A 10,268-nucleotide genomic window follows, 5' to 3' on the forward strand; every position below is an offset into this window, starting at 1 on the left:
TAGCATTGATTGTCTATTATGCCAGATATTATTCCCTGCAGTTTATATCTACATTGTCTAATTTTATATTCACTAGATCTCCATGAGATAAATGCTGTCACCTACAATTTAGATAGATAAAGCCATGCCATAAGAGTGTGGTCTTTGTAATTATGATTGGTTCTCAGAAACTGTTTCCACATTATTCTCAATTCTTTATTCCCTCCTTGTGTTAGAATAATATATCATGCCTTCAACATTGCAGTGCCTCCACTATGGTGGAGAATATATTCCCATGCCACTGATGGCAATTAGCTTTGGCCATGTGAGTAGAAGTGACAGTGGGCCAGTTCTGGACTGAGGATGTATAAGCATCCCATGTCGCTGCTCTCTCTCTTACACTCCTGAGATCCACCATGAGAAGGATATGTTCTGGGTAGTGAAGACACAGACCTGAACTCAGCCAGAAATCTAAAGTCCAGCTGAGCTCAACCAAGTCCTGCCTCAGTCAACCAAATCACATGCACATCCTAAGAATAAAATAAATGTTTACTGTTGGAATCCACTAAAAGGTTAAGATTATTTTTATCACAGAAAATCAAAAAGACATTGATATTGAAGCACATACCTGTTCACACCAGGAAGTGTCTTAAGGAGGTAGCCACTAATCCAAAGGCAAAACCAGAGCTGACTGACAGGTGGGATCAAGAAAGTCTTTGCACATGGCTGAGAAGAAATGGTTCTGAACAACTGACCCTCTTTGTGCCACTAATAAATTGCGAATCCATCTACTATCAGATGTGTTTTACAAAGTGATTCAGGCTCCTGTTGGAAGGCATTAGAGCAACAGCCCGGGCCTTATTATGTAGGCAAGTTCAGTATGAAATCCAGACTCTGCCCCTTCTTAGTTAGACTATCCTGTCATGCCTTTTTTTTTTTTTTTTTTTTTGCACACGCAGAATATGACAAATAACAGAACATCTAACTCATTGGGTTGCTGTGAGGCTTTATTGATGTAACATTTATCAAATTCTGCCTAATCCAGAGCTAGCACTTAATAAGCACTGGCTCTTTCTAGAGTAGTTGTGTCTGTCAATATTGTTTGTCAATATCATTCCCAAACAATCATACTGACCTATTTTGACATGAGGGTCCACCAGTGTAGTAAAGTGTATTTGAGCTGGAAAATGTATTTAGCAAATGTAAATCAATTCAAAGATTTGGTTATTAAGTAAAAATTATGTTTCTGCCTTTTCTTTACTCTTCTCTTTAGATGTCGGCACCACTCCTAATTACCAAGCCCAATTTCCACTGCTCTCTACAAACATAACATGACTACAAAGGTTGAGAGAGAGTTGAAAGTTTTTAATTTTAGCTAACAGAACTTTAACTCTCTAATTGCAGGTGTATATGAACTGAAGATGGTTCTGCGTGTTTCCTTCAGAAAGAAAGATGCAAAATAGAAGCAGTTATTCATCTGGCAATGCTAGTAAATATCTTCATTCCAGAAACTCAAGTTTCTCCTTGAAGATGTTGACTTCAAATGGATTTTAAAGATTTATTTTCTTTTAGTTTTACTATTCCCTGATTTGATTTCAATGACAAAAAAGCCAACAAGGTCAGAGGTTGTATCTTCATTGATTATAATCAATAGCTTAGTAAAGTGAGATGTGCATTACAGAGATAAAATATCTGACAACAGTTTTGTAATAACAAAATACTACTTGGGAGCCCAGATGACAAGTGGTTATGCCATTAAGATGTCCCTGGAGAAGGGAAGAGGGTGGGTGGCAGTGTGTTCATATCCCCTGAGAGGAGAGTTCAGTGCTCTGATATTCTTGAAGTAAAGATGCAAATTCAAAGGGCAGTAAGAGATGCAGGAGTAGCATCACTCTATGTAAGCATTTGCTACTGGTAGATACTTTGACAATCTATTTACCTAATGAATGATTTAATTCATACAACTGGTTATGAAATCAATATTATTGTACCCTATTGCTGAGGAGTGCTTTTCCCATGATTACACAGCCACTTGATCCTACATATATTTACACCAAAATATGTTTTTAAACACTTTACTAACATCTTTCCTTTTATGCATTTAGTTATTCTTTCAATAAATATTTATTATGCCCCATCTATGTGCCGAACAAATATCCTTGCTCTAGTGGAATTTACATTCTAGGAGGCATGAGAGAGACAGACAGTATATGAATAAATAGATTCAGATAATACATGTTATGTGGTGGAGGAGTAAAACACAGTAAGCAGGAACAGGCAGTGTAGCAGAGATTGATACTATTTTAAGGAGGTGGTCACCTCAATGCAGGCTTCATTGATAACGTGATTATTGAGAAGCTCCTAAGGAAAATGTTCCCGCCAGCCATGCATATATTTGGAATAAGATCATCCCAGACAGAGAAATAACATGTGGAAAGGATCTAAGACAGGGCCATGTTTGATGTGTCCAAGAAAAAGCAGAGACACCAGAGAGGGCAAGAGTGGTGGGAAGATAAGATTAGAAAAATAGTGGGAAGGCATCACATAAGGACCTGTATGCCATTGCAAGGACTTTTCCTCTGAGTGATGTGGGAAGTCTCTGGAAGGTCTGGAGAAAAGCCATGACATGATCTGACTCATATCCTAAAAGGTTTGCTTTGGGCTCTATACTAACAATAGTGGGTAAGTGTAGAGGCAGGGAAATGACTTAGGAGACTACTGCGATAATCCAGGTGAGAAATAATGATAGCGTGTATCACTGTGACTGCAGTGGAAAAACCTGCAGAAGGTAGAACCTCACAATTTACTGATGGTTGGACATGAGATATGAGAAAAGGAGAGGATTCAAGGATTATTCTAAGTTGTATGGTTTATGTAACTGAATTGAGTAAATTAAATCTGGATTAGTACATCTGTAGGGTTAAGACATGGACTTAATATAGAAGCACCTAGACAGCCCAAGAGGTGGAAGGAATGGATGAAGGGCTAAGGAGATGATGGATGGAATGAAGAGAAAAAAGGAGAGACGGATTGTGAAACCACCTATTTATTTTGACATTGAGTTTGAAAATAAGGTGGTAATATTTTTTGAGGCAACATGAAAATTCTGAATAAATTCTGTGTGTTTGGAACTTTGAAAATCATTACAAAAAGCAACTTTAGAAGTAGAAATAAATAAGATGACATTATTCCATTCAAAAGATGAATAAAGTATAAGTGAAGATTTTCATCTATTTTATGCCATTCTCAGAAGTGCACTTAAGCTGATGGTTTACATTTGCTTCCTGAAGACATGGTCCCACAGATGTTTGTCATGGTGAAGCATATGCACAGGTACATATGTGTCTTTAGAGATTATTAATAATTACCTACAACAAATTTCATTACAGACCATCACTGATATCACTGACTGCAAAACTTTGTTCTCATTGTGCATATATGTTTGATTTTTACAAATATTCCAAGATGATTTGGAGGTCACCCTCATGTCAAAGTCAATCAGATCATGATGGGGGCTGAGAGTCAGAAAAAGAGATGCCATCATAAAGCAATGGAACTACTTTCCTTGTGTGGCTCAGAAATTATTTCCACACACATCTTGAACAAAAAAATATCAAGACAATCAGCCAATCTCTCAATATGATTTCTTTTAAAAATAGCTCTACTCTGAATATATCAATTAATCTGTTATTTAATAAGCTTGACATTATGGTCATAAGTTTAATGAGGTATTGACAATAAAAGGTGGTAAATTAATTAGTACAAATTCCTCTTATTTTATTTCTTGATTTATTTTGATGAGTCTCGTGTAGTATTTTTAAGTGGGTAGACGATATATTAGGGAGACCTTTAGTAACTGGGAAATGTCTGAGATTTCAAGTTTAATCCCCGATTTAGGAGCTTACTCTTCACTTACCCTAAAATGATTTACAAAGTAAAGAAGATAAAAGAAAAGGAAGACACAGTGCCAGCCAAACTGAGATTGGCTTTTCACTCTTTACAAAAAGGATGTTTCCTTCCTCTCTCTTGTATTTCCTCTTTATTTCCCTGGGAGAAATAGTACGAGAAAAACACATTACTCAAAATAAGCCTGAGACTGAAAGAAAATAATAAAGTCAAGTGATAGGTTACAAACGAGAAAAGAGTCCAGCAAATGAAATATCTAATGACAATGAAGATAAAGAGAATGTGTAGGAGCAGACAAAAAGCAAAAGTGGTGGAAAGGAAGACATATAGATTCAATCACAGACAGGGCCTGAAAATTAAATGCCCCCAACAAAAATTGGCTTGCAGAGAAATTAAAAAGAAAATGGGGATTGCAGATGGGAGAGGAAAAGTAATGCAGTCTTTTCCTTCACAGAGTAAAACCTGGCTTTAGAGAGAAGAGGCCATTAATAAAGCTTATCCACTCAAACAGCATCAAGAGAGATCAATCCAACATGGCCCTTCAGTGAAAGCAAAACCCAGTGTTTGCACAGCTGACTGTGTGCCCACAATAAAGCCAACATGTAGGAAGAGCTCTGGATTGACAAACAGAAGCTCTAGAATCTAATTCCAGGTCTATCACAGCTCACCAGTGTCCTTCATGAAATCCCTAGACCTCAGCATCATCATCTATAAAATTGGAGAATCAAACTAAATGGTTTCTAAGACCACTTCTGGCTCTAGTATTTAACGACCTATACAATATCTTCCATTAAATATCAGAAATTTGAGCCAAAAATGGTAGAAGGACAAACTAATCAATGTCAGACTTCTTGATCAATGTTTTTGATTTCTCTTCACTTTTACTCCTGGAAAGCAATATTTTCCAAAAAAGCAAAAAAAAAAAAAGCAAAAGCTTTTCCAAAAAATATGTTCATTACCTTACTAACTTGTCCATCTTTCAAATCTCATGATTTATTAAATCTCATCAGGCTGGAAATATCCATAATGAAAATGTAATGATTCTTCCTTGTGTCTCTCTAGGATAGGATCACAAGGTGTACAGAACTGTCACTTACTAGAGCAGTATCTGTGAAATGCCAGAGTCCTCTGCGTCTGGAACTTCTTAATTCCAAAGAATGTTGGAATTAGAATGATCTGAGAAAACATCTAATGATCACTTCACAAAGGATTTTTTTTTTAAACATCTTTATTGCGGTATAATTGCTTTACAATGGTGTGTTAGTTTCTGCTTTATAACAAAGTGAATCAGTTATACATATACATATGTTCCCATATCTCTTCCACAAAGGATTATCAAATAATCTTTTGTAAAGAGCCACTTTCTTTAGCACATTTAAAATATGTTACATTTTACAGATTAAAACAGTTTTTAAAAACATTTTTTAAAAACTCAGTTTACATATAACTTTTCTATTTCTTCAGTTACTTTAAAAAAACCTATACTTCCCACTCACATATTTCACCAAAATTACTTATACCTGTCAAGTAAACCCACTTAATTTTAAAAGATGATTATTTGTTTATGTGTCTAAAGCTCTAATGGATATAAGAAAATGCAGCAGTAAGAGTGGAGTCTAGAAATATATGTCATTAATTAGCTTTGTTAACATTTTATGGAATTATTTCAGTGCAAAATATAGCAAATCTAAGCATCCACAGAGGTAAATTCCCCTCTTGCCATACACACTAACCATCACCCTATAATTTATTGAGGTATCAGATGTGTGTGTATACAATGTGCTATACACAGAATGTAAAGAACAATTAGAATAATTGAAAGAAGCTGAATGTTTATTATACTGATGACTATAAATCAGTGAGTATTTTACAAAATGTCAGAACTTAGAAAATTAATTTTCTGTTACCTGGGAAATTTAACTATTACCATGCCTCATTCTGACCCCACCCTAATACCCCCAAGACCCCCACCCAACTAAGCCAAATAAATGATGTTTTTTGCATTACTTTCTTTAAACTTCAAGAAAAGTTCCTACATGGGTCTTGAAGAAATTATTGACTTTGAAGATCTAATCAGAAATTCAATCTGTAGGAAATTGTTCTAAAGAAATAATCATAGATGGCTGCAAATACATTTTATCATATGTATAATTAAAAATTTTTAAGTAACTACATATCAAAAAAGAATATATATATCTATAGAAATAGGTATAATTACATTCATATCATGTAACATTGTGTAAAAAAAATAAAAAGTCTCAGACTTTTAATAGAGATGCTCACAAATCAAAAGATGCCCAGAAAATAATGTTTAAGGGGATAAGTAAATTGTAAGAATATGAACTGTATTATTCCATTATTTTGTTTTGATTTTTTTTAATGGCATATGAAATAAATACATAGCACACTGTTAGCAGAGGTTGTCCTATTGTTTCTTTTCTGCTTGAATATTCCTCTTCCGTAGATCTCATCATATTATTCAGGCCTTTCTTTTCTCCAAAACAGGTCAAGCAGCTCAAACACATTATCTGGCTACAGCAAAAGTATACCTTTCTATTTTAGTTTCAATATATTTTATCTTCCTATAGGAAAACAAAGTCGACTTCAAATACATTGAAGAAATTGAGGTCACATACCTCTCATTTGATCAGTCCTCTGTTTCTCAAACTGTCCGTTGATTTTAAATATTTAAAACCTCAAGTACTCACTTCAAAAGATCAAACTAACATAAAGGTAGTCATTTCAGGCCCAGTGCCAACCAATGTGGGAGAGACCATAACATAGGTCAGAAAAAGGGCAGAACACCTCAATGCACCAATAGATACAAGGACTCATAACATTTAAATCCAATTATGTAGCTTGCCTTTCTCACCACAACATTTCTGAACAGAGGAAATTAAAGCATAAGCAACTTCTAGAAAAGAGGGGAAAGCATTAAAAATAAGACCATATGACTTTTAGGTATGACACTATGTGAAAAAGGGAATGGCATTTGCATTGGTACCCATGATGCTTAAATACCAGCTGACTTTAATTTTTCTAAGTCAAACTTTCCTCAACTCTTCAATAGAAATAATACTGCCAGCTTCATAGGATTATGGTAAACCATAAATGAGCTAATGACTCTACAGTACTTAGCAAGTACAAGAAAAAAGCAAGCTCTCAAATCGTAGGTAATGGTGGCAGTTCTGGGAATGATGATATTAAAGGAATCTTGTAATCCTAGTGTTTTCTATTTCGGTCATGTTGTTGAGAGTTAATAGAGGTAGGAGTGGAGATTATAGGTACAGCAGCAGAAACAGCCATAGTGGGAGTAGCTTTAGCAATAATCATATACTGATTATGTTCCCATTCCTGAAAACCAATGAAGGACCTAATCCCATAATGATCTATACCAGGAATCAGCAAGTTATAACCTGCCTCCTGGTTTAGTACATCCTGGGAGCTAAGAATATTTCTTACATATCTTAATGGTTGCATTTTAAATAACTAAGCAACTACATGATATCCTTAACTTTGCCTCTTGACCTACAAAGTCAAAAATATTTACCAGCTGGCTCTTAAGAGGAAAAGTTTACTGATCTCCACCCTATATTGTTGATTACTATAAAACTCCCAGGACATCCCTTATCCTTTGTCCAAATGTTCCTCATATCCCCTAATCTGACCCACTTTAACAACCACCTTCAAATACCCATACCTTAGCAAAGTTCCCTAAATTCTCAAAATCTGTTTCCCCACCTTCTTAAATCATAGATTCCTCCCTTTTCTCTTCCACACAGCTGGTAACTTTAAGCCTAGAAAGGGAAATGCTATCCTCCCTGCTCTTCATGACCATTCCAGGCTATCCTCCTTCTCTCTGAAAATTTCAAGTTTCTTTTAAGTTCATACTAACTAATTAAGTATATTAATTAAGATGGTCTTAATTATGATTCACTAACAACCAACTCAGTATCTTACTGGCTTAAATCAACAAAGGTTTATTTCTCATTCACCAATGCATCCATCTCTGGTTACTGGAAAACTTTATGTCACTGTCATTTAGAGGTCATGTGGGTAGAACATATATCTGGTCACAGATGGTGACAGAGTTAAGGAGACACGGAGACTCATTTACTAGCTCCTGAAGATTGCCTTCCAGAGGTGACATTTCATGCTCACATTAGTGGACCAAAATGACTCATATGAACAGGTGTAACTTCTTGAGGGTATTTCTACCAAGCAACTTGAAAGAGGGAATGGAAACTGTTTCTGAACTTCACTAGAACTCTCATACTCCACCATCCGCTGTTCCTCCTTATGACACTCAGCTGCAGATCTCAAGGTCATTGCCTAATTCCCTGAAGTTTTAGCACATGGTCCATCTCTGTCTTGTCCTCATTTTTCCCAATACTTAGCTTTCTAATATCTACTACTCAGCTGACTTTATCATTCCATCTCTAATATTTATCCCTATGGTTATAGCCTAGACTGTGAAATTACTATAACTCCAATCCCTCTTTAACCGCAAGCATGTCATACGCCCATTCACACTTCCAATCTTTCCATCTCAGCCCTTCTTGTCTCCCAACCCTAATATTCTCCCAACCACTGGAACCTCCAATCCACTGGCCCTACCAAATTTTTACTGTTGATCACTCAGCCCCTATGTCTTCATTTCTTTCTGTTTTGTTCTTATGTTTCGTAGTCCATCATTATAATCATTCCCTTGCATACTGTCAGCTCTTTTGTCCCTTTCCACCTCCTTCCTACACTCATTTAGGAAAATGCAACCCAGGTTCAATCCTGATCTCTACCTACATCACACCTGATTCAAATAGCTAAGTGGCCTTAGAAAAACACAAAACCTTGCTGACTAATCTCACTTTAAATTCATGATCACAAATTTTAAGTGGATCTTTAGAACTTCCCAGAGATACAAGACTATTCCCCTAGTCAATTTACTCTGCCATCTTTCCTAGGTCCTTGCTACTCAATGTATGAGTAGCAAAATAGGCAATGCCTGGGAACTTGATGTTGTAAATGCAGAATCACAAGATGTGCCCATACTCAAAATGTCAGAATTTGCATTCTAAGAAGAGGAATCAGGTCGTTCATATGTACATTAAAATCTAAAAATCTCTACCCTAGATAACTGCTTCACATCTGTCTTCTTTGAGGATTCTTATTTACCTGACTAACTTCTAACATTAGAAATCCATAGGACTCATTCTTCATACATGTCCTACATCTTTACTCAACACCTTAGTATAGATTATCCAGTCTCATCCCTTTAAATACTTTGTAAAATCACAGTGGTCAAACATATACCACCAGTCATATCCTCTTCCTTATGCCTCAGATGTTTTCATTCAGTTGTCTTCTACTCTATATCCCTACTAGCATGTCTAATAGGAACCTTAAACTAAAAACATTAAAAACAAGGTTCTTGAGTCTCTGTCCACCCCTCCTAATCTACCAATCTGTTCCTCCAAGAGTATTCTCTATCAGTAAAGGCAGCTTCGTTCTTCAAGTGGGTCAGACCAAAATATTGGCATGATCCTGACTCCTCTCTTTTGTTCTTTATATCAAATCCATCAGAAAATCCAGTTGGCTGTATTTTCAACTACACCCAGAATCTGACCATGTCTCACTTCCTCCATTGCTACCCTAGTTAAAATTATCATTATCCTTTACGTGAATTATATTGAAAGCCTCCTAACTGGTCTTCTTTCTTCTACCTTGGCCTCTCCTGCAGCTGATTTATTCACTCTGTAGTTAGTTAATCCTTTTGAAACCAGTCAGATAATGTCACTCCTCTACTCAGAATTTTCTAAGTGTGTCCCATTGTCACTCAGAGGAGAATACAATGTTTTCATGGTCTACAAGGTCCAGTATATTCCAGCTTCAGCTTTTCTTTTTGCCTTTTTCCTAATTTTTACCTTGTTCAGTTCTTTCTAGTCATGTTGGCCTATTTGTACACCTTGAACATGCCAAGGCCATTCTCAACCCAAGGACCTTTGTACTTGTTCTTCTCTCTGCTTAGAATGTTCTTCCCCCAGATAGCTGTAAGGCTGACTCCTCATTTCCTTCAAGTTTCCTAATAAAGGTTTTCCCTCACCACAATAAAACATAGCATCCCGACCCCATCACTTTCTATTACTTTATTTCTTATACCCAACATTTACTTCTCATAATATTTTACTTATCACTACCTGAGATAATTTGTGGTGCACGTGTATTTTTGTGCTTTGCACATTGTGGGCACTCAGTATATATAGTTTTATAAAATAATGAACAAATAAATTATTGGGCCTAATCAAGAGGCTCCTGAGGGAAATTTCAATATTTTTTTAGTAAAATGGTATATGACTTTGTTTCTGACTTTAAATGTAATGTACTAA

Source organism: Lipotes vexillifer, unplaced genomic scaffold (assembly GCF_000442215.2).
Source record: "Lipotes vexillifer unplaced genomic scaffold, Lipotes_vexillifer_v1.1 scaffold3, whole genome shotgun sequence".
In the NCBI taxonomy this organism is placed as follows: Eukaryota; Metazoa; Chordata; class Mammalia; order Artiodactyla; family Lipotidae; genus Lipotes; species Lipotes vexillifer.